Here is a 24333-nt window from a genome sequence, read left to right as displayed (position 1 = left end):
ATATATATATATATATATAGGATGGCAGAAGCATTACTGTATCAGAAAAAAATGCTTAGCAGCATTTCTTCTGACTTTGCATTGTGAGTTCAAATGCTGCCAGGGTCAACTTTGCGTTTCAGCTTTTCAGGTTGATAAAATAAGTACCAGCAGAACACTGGGGTTGATGTAATTGACTTGTACCATCTCCAACAATTGCTAGCCTTGTGCCAAAATTTTAAAGCTATATATATATATATATATATATATATATACATATACATATTGAGAGAGAGAGAGAGAGATGGTGGAGAAAGATCAATGAAAAACTTGAGCAAAACTTGTGTCACTACTAAATTATGTCAGAACAAATAAAATACAAATCTAATTAATCAGTTTTAACAACAATCATACTTCAGATATTTTATGAATGTAAGTTTATGCAAGACTCTGTAACTATCATATAAAGCAAAATATAAACAAAGTAAGAGGAACAGGCAAATTTCTTTTCATCAATGAAACTATGGCAAGCTATTAACACAAACAGATTGCTCTGTAACAATTTATCTAAGCCATGCAAGATTGGATAAAATGGACTTAGCTGGCAATGTTGTCAATAAGAGTAGAGAATGATAAGGAAGAAGAGGCAGAGGAAAAGTAGTAAATAAATTTTCTGATGGCAAATGATACTCACCATAGCAACAGTGCAAAACAATATAAATGTTTTCTAATAATGCAATCAGATAAGGTGGGGAGGGGGTCATGTTTAGTAACTTGCTAGATTGGAATGAGATAATTGGGTGCAACTGTTTGGATGCTAGCAACTGGACACTGCTGACTGGATGTTCAACCTGTTTGGTGACAGTACACTTTGTCACTGGAGGCAAACACACACACACATATACATATATACAGAAATCTACAGAGAGAGAGAGAGGGAGAGATGAAAGAGAGAGAGAGAGATTACGATTAATTAACTGAACACGATTGACATATGCTTTCCCTTTCCGTAGATACATAAAGAGAAATGGGGAGAGAAAAAGAGACACATTGAAACATCTGATGTTAAATGAGCATTGGATCAGTGATGGCAAAAAGACAGGGCTGAATCAGATGTGTCAGAACATCTCATATCCAGGTGATATGGATGGGGTTGATGCTCAGCTTGAACATAAGCAAGAAAGTATGAGTATGAAGAAATAGGGAGCATTTGGACAGATCATTTCACCACAAAGTGAACGCTGTTAAAAGCTTCCAAGAATCATTAGCTGTACAGCTTTACTGTCAAGTGGACACATCATTACCATCACCATTTAACATCCACTTTTCCATGCTCTGCATGGTTTGAACAAAGAATATTGAAGCAAATTTTATATGGCACAATGCCAGCATGTTTAGGAGAGAGTGTCAGTCGATTACATCAATCCCAGCGCTTAACTGGTACTTACTTTATCAACCCCAAAAAGATGAATGATAAAGTGGAATTTTAACTCCAAACATAAAAACAGATGAAATGCAACTAAGCACTTTGCTTGGCGTGCTAACAATTCTGCCAGCTTACTACCTTCAAGCAAAGTAATATTTTCCCATGGCCAGACTTTTTGCATGAAAATGTTTAGAAACAAACCTTGCTTGTATGATGATGATGCTCATTTACAATTCTAACATAATAAACAAGAGTACACACACACACATGATGGGCTTCTTTCTGCTCCTGTTTACCAGATTAACTAACAAGACTTTGGTTGGTCCAAAGAAGACACATGCCCAAGGTGCCACACATGATTGGGAAGCACGCTTCTTAACTACACAGTTACACCTGAGCCTAACTATAAAATACTGAGGTTAGATAAATCTGCAAACTTTAACATCTTTCCAAAAAAGCACATCCTAAGTTCAACCAAATGAAGATGACAAGAATCTCTGCAGTAACATGAGTGATCATTTTCGGAAGAATCAGACTAGGGTTGCTACAACATTGGCATGATTTTTATTGAAAAGTAGGAAACATTGAAGCATTAATCAATCTGATGAACTGCTTCTATAAGACTACCCAGTTTAGTAAAATTTCAGAAAGGAGAATGCACAACTCATACATTCATTTAATCTCATTTTTGTTTGTGGTAAATTTTGCCAACTAATAACAATCCTTTCTACAATAGGCACGAACTGCTGCTAAGCACTTTGTCTGGCATGTTAATGATTTTGACAGCTCACAGCTTTATAACAAAAGCGACAAAAATAATAATAATCCTTTCTACTATGAATGACCCCAAAAGGATGAAAGGCAAAGTTGACCTCAGCAGAATTTGAACTCAGAATGCAGCAATGGGCAAAACCGCTAAGCATTTCATCCAATATGCTAACGATTCTGCCAGCTTGGCACAATAACAATAATAATGAATATTATTATTATTATTATCATTATTATTATTATTATTATTATTATTATTAGTGATTTATATTTTCCTTAGTGGTATATTTGATTTTACAATTTATCATTGATGACACATCTGCAATGGTGGTACATTGGAGTGTTTTGTTAAAATTTTTTTTTATTCTATTTATACTGGCAATAAACACCTAAGCTGTTTAAAGAATACAGGTGCAATATTGCTGCAATGCAAGATGGAGATTTAGCAATATAACTGAGATGAAATGGCTACAAATGGGTACTGAGATCAAGTTATAAATTTACATCATCAAGAACTCACCTCTACTCTATAATGTTAATCTAAAATATTACTTGATGTATTAGCGGCTCAAAATATTATGTGAGACATCAGTTCAATGAGTGCATGTCTATGCAGTTACTCAATCTGCTTAAAATAGCAGCCACATATTTCTCACATCACACCTTACTATCGTTAAAAATAAGTAGTTCTCGATTGGAATGAAACGAATGGACACAGCTGTTTAGATGCTGAAGAATTTAACACAGTTGATTAGACATTCAGCCTGTTTCAGCAACAGTACATTTTGGCACTGGAGGCAAACAGAGAGAGAGAGAGAGAGAGAAATCAAAAAGTTTGCTGTCAGATAAGTGAGCATTGAATCAGTGATGCCAAAACAGCTAGGCCAAAACGTCTCATACACATCCTAGACATATTCCTTAAAAGATGAGATGTTCATACCTGAAATCATAGATTTATCATTCAGGATTGATTAATATTACAATAGAAATAGTGATCCATAAATAGAATTGGGAAGAGGTATGCAAAGATATAGCTATAGGTGTACTAACAGAATTAATTATAAATATAGCAAAACATTAATTGACAAAAATTGCATGTTACAAAAACTAAGAGCTGAAATCCACAAAAGATTGTCTCTAGTTGAGAACACTTTTATTATTGAAATCAAACATCTATGAGAGACCTCTGTAAAATGTCAGATCATCAAAAAACAATGTAAAAACATATCCAGTCTATTAGATATATATCAAAGTGTGCATAAGTTCATCAATCAGAGCAACTAACTTTAAACTGTAAACTGCATGAAAGATGATGGTTAAGAATTATTGATATTTACTTAATGAGCTCGTTGTATTTATTTGGCAATGAGTCCAAAAACAACACTAGAAGAATTTGTAGTCATATCATACAAAATATTTTCTTTTTCTTTTTAATAAAACCACATTAGAAAAACAGAGTTTTTATTGATCAATAAATCAAAGGTTATTCATGAAATGTTATTATTGCATAACACAATTATTAAAGATTTACTTTAAGAGGGATAATCTTTTTATTTCATAGTGGACCTTTGCAGGAGGAATTTAAAATAGGCAATAAAAAAGATTTCCTGCTTTATTTAGGTTTCTGTTATTATTTTATTTGTTAATGTAGTTATGTGAGAGTAAAACATGTGAAGGCAGAACAGCAGAAGGTTTTATTATTTTTTTTTTCTTTGTGTGTGTGCTTGATAGGACAAACTTACAAGGCATAGTTAAATTTTAAAATTAAGAGTAATGTTGCAGATGGAATGATGCAATAAAAAAATGATAACAAGCATGCAGATGTCATGCCAAATTAGCCCATACCAGCTTAAAAGACTACAGATGATTTCATTTATAATCTGTCTTGGTTTGAAACTTAAGATGCCTGATTCATCATCATCATTTTAATACCCACTTTTCTATGTTTACATGGGTCTGAGGGAATCTGTTGAGGCAGATTTTTCTACAGCCAGATGCCTTTCCTGTCATCAACCTTTACTTGTTTTCAAGCAAGGTAATATTTCCCCATAGCCAGGCATGTTTCTCATAGAAGACTAGAAATGAACAGCCTCCATTTGTATGATGATGATGATGCTCATTTACAAACATTACATGATGTTTAGACAAGGGTACGCACACACACACATGATAGGCTTCTTTCAGTTTCCATCTACTAAATCCACTCACAAGACTTTGGTTGGTCTAGGGCTATAGTCGAAGACAGTTGCCCAATGTGTCATGCAGTGAGACTGAACCCAAGATAACATGATTAGAATGTAAGCTTCTTAACCATCCAGCCACAACTGTGCTTCAGAAATACTGGATTTTGACACAAGGCCAGCAATTTTGGAGGAGATGTTGAGTTGATTACATCGATCCAAATGCCTCAGAAATATTCAGAAATAGAAATTCTACTGTAAGCACTAAACTTTCTCATTTCACTTTTAAGAGTCATGGAATGGAATCTAAATTCCTGCACCAAGAATTCATTCAGTGGTTTTTCCATAAACCATACAAATGTGACATAACAGAGTTATTAAATGATGCAAAAATCTATTATTGTTTTGTTGCCAACATGGACTGAACAAGCCTGAAAAATACAGAGAAAGTGAATAACTATGACCACAAAGTCCATCAACCCTTCTCTATAACCTCTCCAGCATCAATATTGTGAGTATGTACAATCACAATAAAGACAGGCTGGTTACAACTAGAAATGTTGATCAATTGTTTAGCCCACTATTGCTAAGCATCCTTTAAACAAAACTATCGTACAAGAAGAAGAGTACAAACAGAGCCAATACTCCTATTGTTATCATCACTGTTTTACATTAATAATGTACACATTGATCCCTAAAACTATGGCAATATCAAAATTAGACAGATCTTGAAATAAATAGCTATTTCAAAGTATTGATAATTTAAGTGTAAAGCTTAACCAAGGTGATATTTTTGTATCCTTGAAGATATTGATGATGGAGACAGTTTGAAAAAACCCAGTTAATCTGGCATGATTGTTCCACTTAAAAATCATTAGCATATCCTCAATACTACAACAATGATCAACCACTTACAGCTCAGATAATATTGAATATATTGTGATGCTTATAATAACTAAAGCAAATCAATTCCCATCCATAATTTCTATTCATGATAAAACACAGCCATCATCATCATCCTATCCATGACCTGTGATATGTCTGATTTTCTACATTGACACTTTCCATTGTGTCTCAATCCTGCACTGATTCATTGGTAAGGCTCAACAATCTGATTATTTCAACTAAGAACACATTATTCCTACATCATCCCTAAACATTACTTCTTTGCATCATCAGTCATCTTTACATCTTAACATAACATTGCAAATCCAACTTGCTTCTCTCAATCAATCCTCAGTAATCACTCTCTGCATTTTAATTTCCCAGTCCATCAAGTTTTTTACCCTTCATGTCTTTGTGTACCAGTAATATAATAGGGTTAATTCAATTAACTATTGCTACACTCCTTACAAAAACAACAACAAATACTACTACTACTACTACTACTACTACTACTAATAATAATAATAATAATAATAATAATAATAATAATAATAATATGGGCTACAGCAAATATTCTGTTTAATACCACAGATTTGCTTGTCAGTTGTTTGACCGTAACCAGTTGAGCATGTCCCTTGGCGGCTGACGATATGTGCATCTCTGATCATGAGCAGAAGTAGTGGGGCAGCATCATAGCCATGTGTTGAAAGGAATTCTTTGGGGTTTGAATAATTCACCTTTGGAAACATGGGTGTTTTGTTCATTATCCTTAAAACAAACCTTATTCAGGGACCTTTTGAGCGGGATGGGCTACTCGACCTGAAGAAAATTCTAACTGGGCTCCACCTGCGAGGTCATGCACTGTTTATCTTGATATGAGATCACCATGTCGCGCACATATGGTTGTGATGCATGTGCCTGGTGTACCCTTATCAGACGGGTAGTTATAATGGGCTTCGTATATTTTACCCCAGTGTCACTTTGATGGCATGCACTGCTCTCTCACTCAATAATAATAATAATAATAATAATAATAATAATAAAGGGCTCAAATGGTACTTATGTCATCAACCCTGAAAGGATGAAAGGCAAAGTTGACCTCAGCAGAACTTGAATTCAGAACATAAAAACAGATGAAATGCCACTAAACTTCTTGTCTGGTGTGATAATGATTCTGCCAGTTCACTGCCTTAATAATTATAACAATAATAACATTTCAAATTATGGTACAAGGCCAGTAATTTTGAAGGCGGTGCATAAGTTGAGTACATTGACCCCAGTGATGTGATCAACTGGTACTTATTTTATTGACCCCCTGAAAGGATGAAAGACAATGTTGACCTCGGCAGAATTTGAACTCAGAATGTAACAACAGAGGAAATGCTACTAAGAATTTTACCTAACGATTCTGCCAGCTCACCACCTTAATAACAACAACAAAATAATTATCATTACAATCATTATTTTCTGTATTATTATTGCTATTATTATTATGATAATCATCATCATCACTGTCATTATTATTATTATTTTATGATTGCAATCAGGACTAGAGAAGTTTTTGGCAAGCAAACTCATCAATTTTCAATTCATTTCACATTACCTAAAAGTACTATATTATTAAAATCATTATTATAATAGTGGGTGTTATAATGAGTTGATAAACATCATCATTATTATTTAACATCTGTTTTCTATACTGGTATGTGTTAGACAGTTTGACCAGAGCAGGTAACCCAAAATACCTTAGTTGTTTTATGATAGCAGAGTTACTTGGCTGCCCTAGTAGGACAAGGAGAGAGTTAGGGGGTAGTCAAAGAGAGAGAGAGAGAAATAGATGGTGTAGGGATGTACTAGGGGGGTGTAACTAATGCAGAGGGAACAGAGAGTGAGATGTTCCATGAGAGTGTGAGGAGATATGTTTAGGGATGGAGAAGTCATGACTGTAGCAAGTGATAGTGAAGGAAATTGGAGCAGCTGGGAAATGAATAGGGAAAATAAGTGAGAGCATAGGGAGTGTGTGGATAGATTGTGAAGGGGTCTGCAACAGGTGAAATGCCTGCTGGGAGTTTGACAGAAGTCAGGTAATATGTGTGGGGGGGGGGATGACTGAAAAGGACACATATAACCAAAAAGGACATACTAAGATTTCACTTAGCTTCCTGTCTTCTCAAGCACAGCAAATCATCAGAAGCCTTGGTCCCTAGTCGTCATCTCTGTGAGGCTCAACAGCTGAAGATCATATTTTACCACCTCATCCTGTCTACCTGGGTCTACTCTTTCCACAGCTGTCCTCATCCATACACATCACATGACCATACCAGCACAGTCTTCTCTCTTGCAAATTATATCTGATGCCTCTTATACCTAATTTTTCTCTTAAAAATATACTGTCACACATGCACACTGACAATACACATCCAGTGGAGCATGCCAGGTTAATTTCTTTTAAGCCTTCATGTGTCTTTTGCAGTCACAGCCCAATTTTCACTGCCATGTAGCATGGCTGTTCATACACAGGCATCATACTGTCTGCTTTTCACTCTGAGGGAGAGGCCTTTGTTACCAACAAAAGTTGAAGCTCTCTGAACTTGGCCCAGCTATGCTCTCAGAGAATCCTCCTCCACTGCTGACTTGGTCACCTACTTAATGAAAACTATCTACTACTTCTAAGTATCTCCCAGGACATTTGAAGAAGTCTATTTTCTGTACATTCCTAATTTTCATTGTACCAGCACATCTGCCACACACAAAGACTACTTTCTCTGTTAAACTTCCTATGATACCTCGGTACCTCTTATGTGTCCATAGCTTGCACTGCAAACACCTTATGGAGTTTCTAACTACACCTTTTCTACATATCAAGTAGGACCATCTCCCTGAAGGGATTTGTGATTTGTCTTGTTTTCTTACTTGCTAGAACTTTAGTCTTTGCAAAATTAACTTTAAGGCCCTTTGAGTCCACATTTTGCTGCCACACCTGAAACTTTTTCTCTAGTTCTGGTGGTGATTCAGCTATATGAACAAGGTCATCAGCAAAGAGGACCTCCCAAGAGCATTCTATCTTAAATTCCTCTGTTATGGCCTGGAGAACTATGATGAACTGGGGGGAGCTGAGAACCGATCCTTGGTGAACTCCTACCTGAACACTAAATTCATTGCTATACTTGTTGCTAACTTGCACCTTACTGATAGCATCCCTGTACATGGCTTGTATAGCTCTCATCAGCCACTCATCTCTCCTTAGCTTCCACATTATCTACCTGATAAAGGAGGGGACCAAGTCAAAGACTTTTCCACATCAACAAAAACCAAGTACATAGGTTAATTTTTGATACTTCTGTCTAAGGTATCACCTTTACCTTTGTAACAGTTGACTATAATGCTGCAACACATCACTGGGTATGACTTCCTTGTGAACAACCTGATTAACTATACAGGTGACTAGACCATATCCCACTCCACCAGATATTTTATGCATCTTAGTGGTGATTCCTGATGGGCTTAGAGCTTTCCCTGACTTTATATCCCTAACTGTTTTATCTAACAAGCTCCTGTCAATTTGGATACCTGGTCTCTCTGATGGGTCCACATTAGGCAGACTCTCCATCTCCCATGCATTCTCAATATTTTACAGCCTTTCATAGTGGCACTTCCAAGCCTCTTTCTTTGCTGAATCACTATCTGCAAGTGAACCCTCGTCTATGCAAATGCACTTCTCACCCACAACATTGCATTTCTCTCTGACACGCTGTCTTGTAATCCAGAACACCTCAAGCCTCCAGTCCTCATACCACAGAACATTGGCAAACTTCTCTAGCTAAATATACCTGTCTTCAAGCTTCCCTTCTGGCTATCTGGTATAGTTCTCTGCTACCACCACTCTTCCAGTCCTTCCATGTTTATTTCTTTGCTCTAATGGCCTTGTCTACTACACTGTGGCACTATCAAAACCAATTGAATTGTTAAAATATCAGTCAAGTATCAAGATAAATATACTCACTGAATTGTTAAAGTGTCAGTCACGTATCAAAATAAATATACTTGACTCCTCAATATGGATGGGAGGGGGGGGGGAATGTATTTGTTGTAGTTTTTTTATGTTCTAAATTTAAATCCTGCTATGGTCAGCATTACCTTCATCCCTGAGGGATCAATGAAATACAGTACCAACCAGTCCAGTACAAGGGTTGATATAATCAACTACTGCATATTTCACTAATTTCTGAGACTCCTGTAAGAAATTAAGATGGTGCAGTGTTTAGTTATGGTATTTTACATTCTGAGTTCAAATCTCAATGAGAACAACTTATTCATCTCTCTAGGGTGGAGAAAATAATACCAGTCAAGTATTGGAGTCAGTATAATCAACTATTCCCCTCCCCTTAAATTATAGAACATGTACCTAGTCAGAAACAATCAAAATTATTAACAATTAGTGAATGATGTAGTATTAGGTTCTAAATGGATGGATTCTTAAGTTTCAATTTCCAGTTGTAACCACTTGATCTTATTCCACATATAGGAAAAGCATGAAAATATATTATTTCTACTCCTACACCAAGCAAAAGCTCCATGCCTAATTAAGATCTCATTATTATTCCTTTAGTTGTTGTTGATTCTTACATTGTAAATCAAATTAAGCAGCTCTCTTCATCTCTTTTCCAGAAATATCCTCTGTCTGTGACAGAAAAAAAACACACACTGTTACAACTAATTTGATGGCAAGCCAGCTAACAATATCAGAAATAGCTCATTAATTAAATAAGGCTTCCTTTAGAAGAGATATCATTCACAGTGTAAGGAAATAAACAATGTGAAATATTCAATCCAAGTTTCCATCCTTAGTTTGAGCAATTATTATGAAGAAGTGGGATGTTGATAGCAAACGATAAGCACAAATGACATCCTATTCATTCAATTTACTGATTCAGCCACGCATATAAAGCTAATTATAATAGAATACATGTACACATATGTATGCATGCACATGCACGCAATGGATGTAACTTCCAAACCCACAAAAATAAAATAGAACTGTTGCTACCTTTTAAGAATACACATTCTTATAGAAAGTGTATTCTTAATAGAATGTAGTTATACATTTCAAATTCTAATAAGATTTACGTAACACAACATTGAGTCCCATAAAGCATTGGATTGTTCGAACACTAGTGAAGGCTATGTGTTTATGGAATGTATATATTGTGAATTATCATAATAGATTCCATGTCTCAAGCTATATGATTCAGCAGTTGTTGACTATGCAGACCTCCTGCAACATATATCAAACAGTGTTACTTATTTACAATACCCACATATAACTAACCCTAATCATAACCGAACCAATAAGAGATTAATTTTGCTTGCTATGGACCCAGTGTACGATATATTAACCATGAAATACTAAGCCAACAGTTTGATATCCTAGTAATTAGGCCAGCAGTACATATAAAAGAAAGGTTGGTTTAATTCCATTTTAGCCCAATAATCAAAGAAGAAAATTGCTCATTACAGGTAAGGAAGAAATGAGATGGCTGATCAGGAGTTGTAAGACTTATGATTTCTGCCACAGGTTTATTCACTTTTATAGTACTTGTAACCTGAATGCTAAAGGGTTAACTCTTTAGCATTCAGATTACTATGTCAAGTGTAATACTAATATCTAGTGTTTAAATTAATCATGCATTATCTTTAGCTTCAAAATTTTGATAAGGTGACTTTTATTTTTGATAATGACACTGTAGGATAAGTATAAGAGGCCAGATCTGATTGGTTTGAACATAGAATCAGTAGAATATTTGGGCCAGACACGGCTGTTTGAATGTCAAAGGGTTAATGATAATGAAACAGATTTGAGTTGAGTCCAAACCTAAGCACGTGTGGCATGTACAAAACATATTCTTATTCTACTAGATACGTACTCTTTTGTTAAGTATATCTATTGTCATTATGTCTATTCTGAATGTAGCTTACTATCTTAGTGTCCCGTAGAAGGAGTGGGTGGAAACACTAAGGTTGTTTATCTTTTCAATACTTCCTCAGAAAGACATGAAGCCTAAATATTTAGAGAAGGTGTAAATGGAAACTGAATTAAAATGGTAAGTGAAAAAAAAAAAAAACTTCAAACCAGAATTGAAAGTAGATTACAGATTTGGTTGCCGAGAACTTATCTACTTCCATTTTACATGACAACAAAATGTATGTAAACTGTTGAAGATGAAAGAAGATAATGAGTTTAAAAATATAAACCTGCTATTAACTAGTTACTACTGAAATTCTAAAATAAGATTTTCTGATTTTAACAAATAAAAAAATGAGTATATTTCTAGAATTTTGTATTAGCGATTGAGTTAGACTTTACTTATCAGATTTCTGACATTCAGACTATCATTTCAACAAACCATAAATGCTCTTTGGGAAGTCCTGCCTTTAAAATCAATAAATTTAATTTACTTTCATAAACTGTTACGAAGCAGATATAAAAACTGACAATTCTTTTTTTGTTTGTTTGTTTGTTTTTGTTTTAATATAAATTACTTTTTACAAGTAACAGATAATGTATTCTGTGATGTTAATGCATTTCCAAAGGATATACATGACTTCAACGAAGTGAAATAAAATGTTTTTATGGAAAAATTCTAGCTTATAAAATCAACTTGCAAGAAAATTAGCTTGGTGCTGACAGTGCATACAGATATCTCATGTTGGCGCAAGAACTTGAATTAGCAAGGGATGTGTATTAATCAACAAAATCACTCCTGATTCTAAAAAGGTCCAAACACATAATGCAAAGAGGTACAGACATAGCTATGTGGTTAAGAAGTTCACTCTGCAACCATGTAATTCTAAACTTGATTTTATTGTGTGATAACTTGAATTGATTCCACTGTAGCTTCAGGTTGATCAATGTTTTATAAATGGAATTTGGTAGGCAGAAACTGTGTGGAATCCTAAATATATGTCCGTTTCGGGGTGTTTATGTTTATGTTTATACTGCTTCACCAGTGTTGTATTTATGCTATGCCTCTTCATATCCATAATTTAGAAGTTTGACAAATAAATATTGAAAAAATAAGTACTAAACTAGAATAAATACTGAGTTCAACTGAAATTGTTGACATGACAGCAGTTCAGTGACTGAAACCAGTGAAAAGAAAGAAGAAGAAAAAAAAAACTAAATATTGCTTGGTGTTAGTCTGACAATGTATTGTTTCAGTCACTCCATAGCAATAAACAATAACAAATCAAAATAATATTCTTCACAGAAATAACGATTTTTTCCTTTATGATCTCTGTTTTTCAGGTTTACTAAATAATTTTTTTCCCAAAAAGAAATTCAACCAAGAAACAAGAAAGGACAAACAGGGAAAATTAGTTTATTCAATCAACTTTTTCACTAGTGACCTACCCAAGACTGATTCTTATACAAAACTTAATATTTTGAAGTAATCATATGCAAATTAAAAACCTCCCATCATAACTTTATGTAAGCAGAATGCATCCAGTTCTCACTGGGAGACGTATTTAAACAGCATCGAAATTGATTTGTTTTTTAGCTCTATGAGTCTGTGCATGATGAAGCAGATTGTAACAAGTGACAACCCATCCAACCCATACAAGAAGGACAAAAATGATGAACCTTTTGATATTTTACAAACATAAATGTAATAAAAGAAAAAAGTCGCTTTACTAATCACCATCATCATTATCAATGTCATTTTAAAGTTTGCTTTATCCCTGCTGGTATGGATTAGACAAAACTTTATCCAGGCAGAAGAGTGTTCTTTCTGATGCCAACCCTTATTTGTTCTAGACCAGTGGTTCCCAACCAGGGTCCATATGGCCCTTGGGGGTCCCTATAAGATTTTGTTCTTTAAAATTTCTGTGCAATGAATTATTTAAACTTCTACAACACACAAAATTTTTTTTTTTTTTACAATTGCTCACAAAATTTAATTATAAAAATAATACAGTATTTTTTTTTATATATGCATTGAATGGCTATGGAGGTCCAGTAGAATAAAACAGGAATCAAAGGGGTCCATTAGCAAAAAAAAAAAATGGTTGAGAACCACTACTCTAGACAAAAGATTTATTCCCTCGGCCTTTTGAATAATGATCAGCACTGTGGCTGGATATGATTTTTACAGTATACATAAACACTGTCATCACTTAAAACAGTGATGTTGTTTTATGCTATAAGTGAACAAACAATAAATAAATACACATGTATATAACAAACTTCTGTACTGTTTCTCACCACCAATTTCACCCACAAGGCATTGGTTAGCCATAGGCTATAGTGAAAGATACTTCTTACACTGCCACACAGTGTGAATGAATTCAAACCATGTGGTTGTAGGATAAACTTCTTAGCTACAAAGTCATGCTTTTCCCTTCAAAATTTTAGATTATTTTCAAAATTAATTGAAACATTAGAAAATGCATTTTATTAGAAATAATAAATGAGCTAACCATACAGGTATATTTTACTGCACATTTCACATCACTTTAATGTCTAGTTTATTGTATCCACATATAAATACACTAACCCTTTACCTTATTAACCCAGGGAGTCTTTTCATGACTGAATATTTGCTGCACTTCTGCATTTCATATGAGCTCTTTCCATGCAAAAGAGAAGCAGTTGTAATTTACAGGAAAGAAATGTAATTTGATAACACAATCTGTTATCAATTGACATTTCAGATGCTCTCAGTTAACTCTGATTTGTTGCAACTAAAACTTAACTATTGGATTCCTGCCTGCCTCTAAAAAAAAAAAAAAAGTATGTAATGCATCATAAGTGATAATTATTTCAAGTCAAAGTTATTCATATGTTTGTGTCAATCAATGTTTTTTTTAAATTTTCTTTTTATATCATACTGACTTGAACAACTTATTAAAATGAAAGTTGGGTATAAATTGACTGAAGGCTTTATGAGATAATTAATTTAAATAGAATCATTTGAATTTAACAAATATTTCAGTTTATTATCAAGTAACTTCCAACAAGATAGCATCTTTCAGATAATGGAGGCTTTTCAAAAATTTTGTTGCTGACTTCAATGAAAAGGAACTTACAATTTCACTGAAACCTTATCTATCTTAAACTTTGCAAACTTAGCCTTTTCATCACTAGTAGTCACTAAAGCCTCCTGATCACGACCACCACCACTTCCACTGATATTAATTTGACAAGTGTAGCTAGCTATATGTAGCCATAACAGCAGCAGATGTTGTTTAACCCCAGGACAACTCTGATTGAGCAGACGTATGATCAAAAACGTTTCCCTTGCAATCTTCTCATCCTTTATTTATTTTTTTTATATTTTTCAGTATATACTACCTATAGTGTATAGGTAGTATATTGTTTAGTCCAAGGTTAAGCATAATTAAACAGATCAATAAGCATTCCAACCATAACCATCTTGTCTTTTTTTTATTTTTTTTTGTTCGTTTGTTTCTAATCTGGTGTGTCTAGAATTAAATCATCATTTAATGTCTTTCTTTTGTCAAGACTACAGGGTGTAATATTAGGAAGATCTTGCTGCTATTATTAGCAGGTCTAGCAACCATATAGAGGCTCCTTCACTAATTCAAGCAGCAAATGTAGTTCTTAGATATGAACAACAGAACAAGAGTAGCTGGAGCAGAAAAGGTAAAGACATGATACCTTTGCTAGTATAAGCACTTATGCTAACATTTTCCAAATGCAACTCGGGCAGCCTGGTCACCCCACATACACAAAAGAATAAAGAAACCCCTAAACAGGTATTTTTGATGGAGTGGAATTTAATTTTGACCATTCTCTGAAATATCAAACAAAGATACACAAAACAAGAGTCAAAATCAACAACCTGAAACATTGGTTTCAAATTTTGGCACAAGGCCAGCAATTTCGGAGCTGGGGGTAAGCCAATTAGATTGACTCCAGTGTTCAACTAGCACTTATTCTATTGATTCCAGAAGGATAAGAGCAAAGTCAACCTCAGCAAAATTTGAACTCAATGTAAAAACATGAAATACCTCTAAGCATTTTGTTCAGTGTGCTAACGATTATGCCAGCTCACCGCCTCACTTTTTCACGCAGCTATCCTCCTCCATTCTCACCACATGTCCATACCAGCGCAATCGTCTCTCTTGCACGCCACAACTGATGCTTCTAATGTTCAGCTTTTCTCTCAAGATACTTACACTCTGACGGGTATTCACATTGACATTACACATCCAACGGAGCATACTGGCTTCATTCCTTGCGAGCTTACGTATGTCCTCAGCAGTTACAGCCCATGTTTCACTGCCATGTAGCATGGTTGTTCGTACGCATGCGTCATACAGTCTACCTTTTACTCTGAGTGAGAGTCCCTTTGTCGCCAGCAGGGGTAAGAGCTCTCTAAACTTTGCCTAGGCTATTCTTATTCTAGCAGCTACACTTTCAGCGCACCCACCCCCACTACTAACTTGGTCGCCCAGATAGCGGAAGCTATCGACTACCTCTAGTTTTTCAGCCTGGAATGAGATAGAAGTTGTTTCCTGTTTGTTTACAGTCTTTATTGCACCTGAACATCTGCCACAAACAAAAACTAACTTGCTAGTTAACCTGCCTTTGATGTTGCTGCACCTCTTATGTGTCCATAGCTTGCACCGGGTACATCTTATAGAGTTACTACCTACTCCTTTTCTACATACTAAGCAGGGCCATCTACCTGAAGGGGTTTGTGTTTTATCTACCTTCCTACTTATTAGGATTTTGGTTTTTGCTAGGTTGACTCTAAGGCCCTTCGATTCTAGTCCTTGCTTCCACACCTGAAACTTCTCCTCTAGTTCTGATAATGACTCCGCAATTAGGGCAAGGTCATCAGCATAGAGGAGCTCCCAGGGGCAACCTGTCTTGAACTCCTCTGTGATTGCCTGGAGGACTATGATAAATAAGAGGACGGAACCTTGGTGGACCCCTACCTCTACCCGGAATTCATTGCTGTACTCATTTCCAACCCTCACCTTACTGGCAGCATCTCTGTACATGGCTCGCACAGCTCTCACTAACCATTCTTCTATCCCAAGTTTCCTCATTGACCACCAGATAAGGGATCGGGGGACCCTGTCAAAGGCTTTCTCCATGTCAACGAAAGCCAGGTACAGAGGTTTATCCTTAGCTAGGTAATTCTCCTGCAACTGTCTCACTAGAAATAAGGCATCAGTAGTGCTTTTACCTGGCACGAACCCAAACTGCATCTCATCTAAATTGATTCGCTCCCTAATTAGTTGGGCTATGACCCTCTCTGTAACTTTCATAACCTGATCTAACAGCTTGATGCCTCTGTAATTATTTGTATCTAAAGCGTCACCTTTACCTTTGTAGCAGTTGACTATGGTGCTGCTACACCAGTCATTGGGTATGACTCCTTCGTGTATCACCTGGTTTGTAATACGGGTGACTAGGCTATAGCCAACACTGCCAGATATTTTGAGCATCTCTGCAATGATTCCTGATGGGCCGGGGGCTTTCCCGGTCTTCATACTCTTAATTGCTTTATCTACCCTGGTACTATCAACTCGGATAGCTGGTCCCTCTATTGGGTCGACATACGGCAGGCTCTCTTTCTCCCATTCATTCTCTTTATTAAGCAATCTATCGTAGTGGCATCTCCAGACCTCTTTCTTTGCATCCTCATTTAGTGCAAGCGTACCATCATCCATGCGAACACATTTCTCTCCTACAACATCACTATTCTCTCTCCTACACTGTCTTGCAACACGAAATACCTCGAGTCTTTGGTCCTCACGGCGCAGAACATTGGCAAATCTTTCCTTATCTGCTTCCCCTCTGGCTAAATAAACCTGTCGCCTAGCCTCCCTTCTGGCACATTGGTACAATTCCCTGCTACCACCGTTCTTCCAGTCCTTCCAAGCCTGTTTCTTTTGTCTAATAGCCCTGTCTACCTCCTTGTTCCACCACCACGTTACTTTGGGTCGGGAGGGGACCTTACACCACCCACAAATCTGGTCGGTGGCTTTCAACAGGTTGTCCCGCAGAAATCTCCAATTGTCTTCCACGTTGTATGATGCTATATCCCCTTCTATTTCGTTAAATGCTTCAAGTAACTTGTCTCTAAGTCTCTGTCCGTTTGCAGGGTCTTTAAGCTTCCACACCCTTCTCCTCCAAGCCTGTCTAATTCTGGGCACCCATTTTGCCTTGATCCCAAAGTCGCTAACTACTAATCTATGTTGTGGGGTACATTCTTCGCCAGGGTAGGTTTTGGCATTTATAAGCCGCCCTCTTTCCCTATTTCTGGCGAGGATGTAGTCGGTTTGGCTAGAGTGTCTGCCGGAGCGGTAGGTGACTAGGTGACTGGCAGGTTTCCTGAAGTTGGTATTGCAGACCATAAGATCGGTTGCATCACAGAACTCCAGCAGTCTGGTTCCCTCCTCGTTATATATATATATATATATATATATATATATATGTGTGTATACATACATAGGTAGGGGGCTCCAAAAGGGGTCTCAGGGAGTAGCATCCCTGTCTTCTTGAGCTAGTTTACCACCACATTTCTTAAAAATCGTGGTAGAGGCCTTAGTCTCAGGACCATTCATGTCTAGAAACTGAGGTTGGGATTAAGCAAGGGTATGCTCCCTGTAGAAAATCCAGCTCCAAAAAAGCTTCATGATAGCAAAGGAGAATGGGCACCAACCAGCCCAAAGGTTGGGGTGGACTGCACCTGCCTACTTCAGTTGCTATGGCATTGAGGTATCTCCAGTTTTTCCTTGGGGCTGGCCAGATTGGAACAATATCGAGAATAACCAGCCGAAATTGCAAAGATCATCTGGATCTTGACTGAAGAGAGAAAACTCCCAATGACATGTCCATGTTTTCTTTGTATCGTCTATCTGCATGTTTTGTCCCTTTGTTGTATCACCTAACTGTCTGGATGTTTTGCGTTCTTGTCCAATTCTGTATTATTTATAAAAATAGGTGTAGGAGTGGCTGTGTGGTAAGTAGCTTGCTTACCAACCACATGGTTCCGGGTTCAGTCCCACTACGTGGCATCTTGGGCAAGTGTCTTCTACTATAGCCTCGGGCCGACCAAAGCCTTGTGAGTGGATTTGGTAGACGGAAACTGAATGAAGCCCGTTGTATATATGTATATATATATATATGTGTATGTGTGTATGTGTTTGTGTGTCTGCGTTCCCCCCCCCCCAACATCGCTTGACAACCGATGCTGGTGTGCTTACGTCCCCGTAACTTAACGGTTCAGCAAAAGCGACCAATAGAATAAGTACTAGGTTTCCAAAGAATAAGTCCTGGGGTCGATTTGCTCGATTAAAGGCAGTGCTCCAGCATGGCCACAGTCAAAAGACTGAAAGAAGTAAAAGAGTAAAAGAGATATGTATGTATATATATCTTAATATATAAATCTGAAATTGTGTGTTTGTGTGAAGCCTTTTTGAAAGTTTATAGAAATCCACATTTTCCACTTTTTCGTAAAAATTTTTACATCAATGGAATTTTCTCGATCTGAACTTTCCAGTGCAGTAATTAGATTTTTTAAATTCCGTTTACTTTGTGCGATTTAAGGGAGATTTGGCTGTTGTTTCTAGCAACTTTTATATTTCATCCCTTCTACCTGGAACGCAATTCTTACACACGCGCTCAACATAAAAATATAGAGAGTAAGAGTTAAAGAGGGAGAGAGAGAGAAAGTGATACATACAAACGTCATAGATTAAACTGTCATCTCAGTATTCTTTACCTATTTTTCATAACGTAGATACGTAAAAACACACACAACCACACATACTTGACCTGTGACAACAACATACACATTGCTCTCAATCTCTATTCATTTCTCCCCCTCTTCCTCTCTCGCTCTCTCAAACGTATACACGTGCAAGTAAACACAGTCATTCACATCGTGGTATATTTACAAAACATTGATGGCATAACTAGAGTTGTATCCCCCAAATTTGTTGTATCCCCCAAATTTGGAAGGTCATAACTTTCATAAAAATGAATATTTTTTTATGAAATTTTCTATGCATATATTATTTATTATGTAGATTCCAAATATACAAAAATTTTCGGTGAAAGTGTTTTGGAAGGGGGTGGGGTACAATATTCGGAAATTCCACTTAAATTCCTCTTAACTTCCAGGAAAATGAATATTTTTTCATGAAATTTTGTACAAATGTACCTTGATGTATGTACATTTCAAGCATGTAGGAATTTTGAAGGAAACAACTGCAGGTTATTTTTGAGAAGTGTTCCCCACTCGGGGGTGTTTCGGAGCAAGTCGTCCATATTTGTTTCATTTTTCTCTATTATGTGCTTATGTGCATCCTTAGATTTCTAATGAAGTAATAGGCAGTGAAGAGAAGCAGTCATAAGAAAACTTTTAACTACCCCTATTCCTTTCTCTCCCCCTCTCTACCTCTTCCTCTCCCCCTCTCTACCTCTTCCTCTCTCGCTCTCTCAAAAGCATACACATGCAAGTACACATTCATTCAGTAAAATATAACTCATGTTCGTCAATGTTTTGTAAATTTACCACGATTTTCACTAGGGTGATACGGTTAGGGTTTTAGGGTCAGGGTTAGGGTTTAGGATTAATGTTACGGTTACGTTTTTTAGGGTTAGGGTTAGGGTTTAGGGTTAGTGTTAGGATTAGGTTTAGGATCAGGGTTGGGTAATTGTGCGGGTGTCAATCTGAAAAATTACAGATATGTGAAAAGTACCGACCCTGCCATCTATTATAACTTTTGTTGTTCTGTTTAATATATACATAGATTATGCCTCCAAAGAAGAGAGTTTGCTGGGGAAAGACAGCAACCAGTTTAAAATGACAGCCACAGACTGCAGCAATTCACCACATTCCAGTAGTTACTTTGAACATAATGCAAAATGGTGCATCAACACCTTCTGCCCAATCTGATAGAATTCTGGCAAAACTGTTTAGCAACAGATCGCCAGCAATTGCTTCATCACAAATTGCCATCCTAGCTCCTGTGAAAAGGGATTACCCTGCTATGTATAATCAGGGCAGTGCAAAAAGTTGTTTTGCACAAGCATTTCTATAGCCAATTACACGGATGAAATTTACGTATGCTTAATAATTTTACGCAAAACATCCTTCAGACTTTCCCTATTAATTTCATCATCTTTTGAATTATGAACATATTTACATCATAAGGGTTTTTTCGTTGTAAGGCTTTCTTTTTTAGTTGATTTTCAGCTAGCAAGACTTATCGTAGATGGCATAATAAGTCACACCCGGACAAGGTCGGGTTATACTGCTAGTATATATATATATATATATATATATATATATATATATATCATTTATATATATTGTACACACACACACACATGTGCGTGTATATATTACTCACAATGTCCTCTCGTATCTACCATCACACCTCACTTACCATAGACCCCTGAGCCACTCATCTCTCTTATCATCATTCACTATATACACATCTTATATACACATCTACCCACATCTTTTCCCTTCTATCTCCACCCCATGTGCGACACTGGATCTTGAGATGCTCCTACATACCCCTACCACTTCTGTTTTCTTTCCAGCTATTCTCACCCATCCTTATATCATGTGGGTTAGCCTTGTATCTCCATTAGAAGATACCTAGGTTTGATCTTCCATCACATTCAAGCCTCTCAAAACTTGGCTTAGGACCATTGTCCCTCCCCTTCTCGAATACTAACCCTCCTCATTGAAGAGGTCTTTTATCTTTTCCTTTTCATCCCCCAAAGAGAACAGTGTTAGGAAGAGTATCCAACCGTAGAAACTATGCAAAAGCTTGGGATTTGACACTTGCACCTTGCTGGATCCTGTCAAACCATTCAACCCATGCCAACATGGAAAATTGATGTTAAACGATGATGATGATATTGGTATACATCAACAGTTTACTACCTTGTTCTACACTCTTAATTAAGCAGAAGAGCAATGTTGCTTGTTATTTCTATTTCTAGTTATAGCAAATCGCTTCAAACTACAACTCCGTGAATGTAGCATGTCTGATTGTGTTGTGAACGAATATTCAATGTTAACTCAGTCTATCTCCAATTCTAGCCAGCCATAATAAAGTTAACGATGGTAGATTTAATTTCACACCACCTATTTTAGTATTATTTACAAAGTAAAGACGAACACTGACAGAGGAACATGTGTTAAAATCTTTCAAAATTTACTCAAAGTGTGATAATAATAGAATGATGCTGAATCTGTGATTTGTAAAGTACTACAGAACACACTTCATTCATATAAAGAACATAATACACAGACACACGTTATTGACATAATATGAAAACACACACACTCACACACACACTTTCTTTACAAAGGTGCTTGCTTGATGATATTATCTAACAGCATTGTAAATATTAGGAACAAATGTTAAAAGATGAGACACTCTTTCCAGGTTATTTTCTTTGTTGGAAATAAAATGACAATGAAAGCAGCTTTGTTCATAAAGTATAAAGGATAAAGTTGTCTATAGACATCCAGCCACTTGTATATTTATTTAATGTAAGGCTCAATTAACAAGACTGCACTAGCCACAATTATTAATTCATGTGGTTGTTTATGTCTCTCTCCTAATTAAGTAGGAAAAAAATAGATTTAATCAGAAATTAAAACCATGTAGTTGTTTAACCACAAGTCAGCCCTGATGAGGCAGACTTTCAAATCAAAAGTATTCCAGTCATGACTGCCTTGTCGTTTTTTTCCCAAACAGTATAACCCACGCCAGCATGGAAGGTGGATGTTAAATGATGATGATATATCTGGTTATATCTTATTTAATGTTGTAGAGTATGATTTTCAACAAGATACAGCTACTATTTCTAGTAAATTGAGCAATCACAAAGGGACTTGTTTATTGGCTTAAAACCAGCCTGTTACCACACATTAACTAACACACAATCAGTAACTTCCACTCACCAGTTCAACCTATACAGTGCAGTTGGTTTTTTTTTTTTTTATGCATGACTCTCCTTCCTCATGCCATTTGTTTTAACTATCTTCCAGCTAATATGTGACTGGTATAACTGGTTCAAGGATATACTAGACAATGGCTATGGCATTTGAATTTTATTTTCAAACATATTTTGATCGATATGCATAGCATGTACTCGAAACAGAAAATTAAGGGAAAAACAACAGATGGTGTAAAATCTGCAAATGAGGTTAAGTTTTGATGAAATGACAAAAGCGAATAGATTACGTTATCACAGAAGGTTGTTATAAAATACAGAATAAATAAGAAAGAGAGTTACTTCAGAATTATTAAATTATCTGGCAGACTTTTCACAACAAAAAATAATACAAAAATGTAAAAATTATCAGATTACCAGAGATTTGTTTCTTTCTGTATTATGGTACTTAAAACTATTTCTCTTTGTCCAGGAGAGGATTTCAATGCAACATACTATAATGAAACATTTGTCAATTTTTGAGAAATTGTTCTCAATGCTGAACTGTTATCTTTCATATTATCTTCTTACTATTTGTCAGACTAAGTCAACAAAAGACTACAGCTGTTTTATTTGTTCAGCCACAAATCAATTCTGATCCATGAAATGTATGATTAAAAGCATTGCAGCCTTGACAATTCAGTATTCTATCTCAAGTGGTGTAAAAAGGACTACATAATCTATATATATATATAAAATTGAGAATGTATGTCTGTGTGTCTGTGTGAATCCCTAAAACTCCAGAACTACACAACCAATTTCATTCAAATTATACACATGCCTTACTTAGGATTCCGGTTGTGTTTTAGTCAAAAAAAAATTTTAACTTCTTGCATACTTCCAACCCACAGCAACACCATATCTCCTCCACTATTTAAGTATTACGTGTCAAAAGTGAAACAAAAACACTCATGTCATTTGAACCGGAATCTCAAAAACATTGTCACCTTACATCCCATTCTCATTTAAGTACCACGACAGGCAAATAAAAATTACTTGTCTGTGATAAATCTATTTTTAAAAACAGCTTAGGTATGATCTGTGGAGATCTGGCTGCTATTTCTAACAGACTGAACAACTGCATAGAGCCTCTCTCACTAAAGTAGTGGAGTCTCTATGATTAACATCCACAAAAGTGCAGACAAAAAGATGTCAATTTGTTGGCACCACCATGACTCAGCTATGAAGATCATATATTATGCAAATATATAAAGAAAAAATGTCAAACTTTAAAAGGGGCATAAGATAGTTAAATGGCTCAGGCCTCAATTTGATATTCACAAATTTTAAAACTTTATAATGGACTTGTATACTAATATGAAGAATAAGGTTTTCTTTTTTGTTTTTGTTCACTACTTACTCCGTCAAGTAAATATCAAACTTTAGTTGTATATTGGTTGACTTTCAGATCGCAGCTATGAGAAGAGATTTGTTCAAATTTATATGAACACAAGCAAATAGACAATAGATGGAAAATTAACTGAAATATATTTTAAGTTTGAAAAGACAAAAATGTCTTCAAATTTGAAAATCAACCTACAAGTTTATATTTAAATTATATTATCATTTTTAAAAAATTTTTATCTTAACATTAGATTTGGTTGATTTTTTTAATGATTTCTTTAAAATGTTTTTTTTTTTTACAAGAAAAAGCATGAAAAAAACTTCTCTTGTAAGTGTGGTTTGAAATAGATAATGGAAACCCTCTAGGCAGGGAGGAAGGCTTGAGTTTCTAACAAGAAACTTACATCTAAAACTAATCCTGTAGGAAAATAGATAAATAATATATTAATACAAGAGATTTGCTGAACACCTGTAAGTTATCAAGATGATTATCTGGTAACTAATTTAACAATCATTGAAAAATTTATAACTTTAGAAAAGCTTTGCAAGAAGGAAAACCATCTAGTAATATTATCAATTGCAGTAAATAAAATATTGATAACAACAGCTTCTAATTTAGGCACAGAGCCAAAAATCTTGAGGTGGGGGAGTAATTGGTACCATCATCCCTAGTAGTTGACTGGTACTTTATATCATTGACCCCCAAAAGGATTAAAGACAAAACTGACCTTGCCAGTATTTGAACC

At 35.8% G+C, this 24333-nt stretch overlaps 1 protein-coding gene across 5 annotated transcripts in view; it reads right to left on the bottom strand.

Annotated features, from left to right (window-relative positions):
- The window catches only part of LOC106873095 (protein O-linked-mannose beta-1,2-N-acetylglucosaminyltransferase 1), a 162579-nt gene that overhangs the window by 121646 nt on the left and 16600 nt on the right, over positions 1–24333 (bottom strand). Inside the window, exon 1 of one of the 5 annotated variants that reach the window (XM_089366616.1) lies at positions 22622–22777. The exons of the other annotated variants lie outside the window; for them this stretch is intronic. The gene's annotated coding sequence lies outside the window, so the exon portion shown is untranslated. Of the gene's footprint in view, positions 1–22621; positions 22778–24333 lie in introns of those variants that run through there. 5 annotated transcript variants of the gene reach the window in all.

The sequence above is a fragment of the Octopus bimaculoides genome, chromosome 19 (genome assembly GCF_046866305.1).
Source record: "Octopus bimaculoides isolate indiv1 chromosome 19, ASM4686630v1, whole genome shotgun sequence".
NCBI classification, from domain to species: domain Eukaryota; kingdom Metazoa; phylum Mollusca; class Cephalopoda; order Octopoda; family Octopodidae; genus Octopus; species Octopus bimaculoides.
This window is presented reverse-complemented; position numbering and strand designations above follow the sequence as displayed.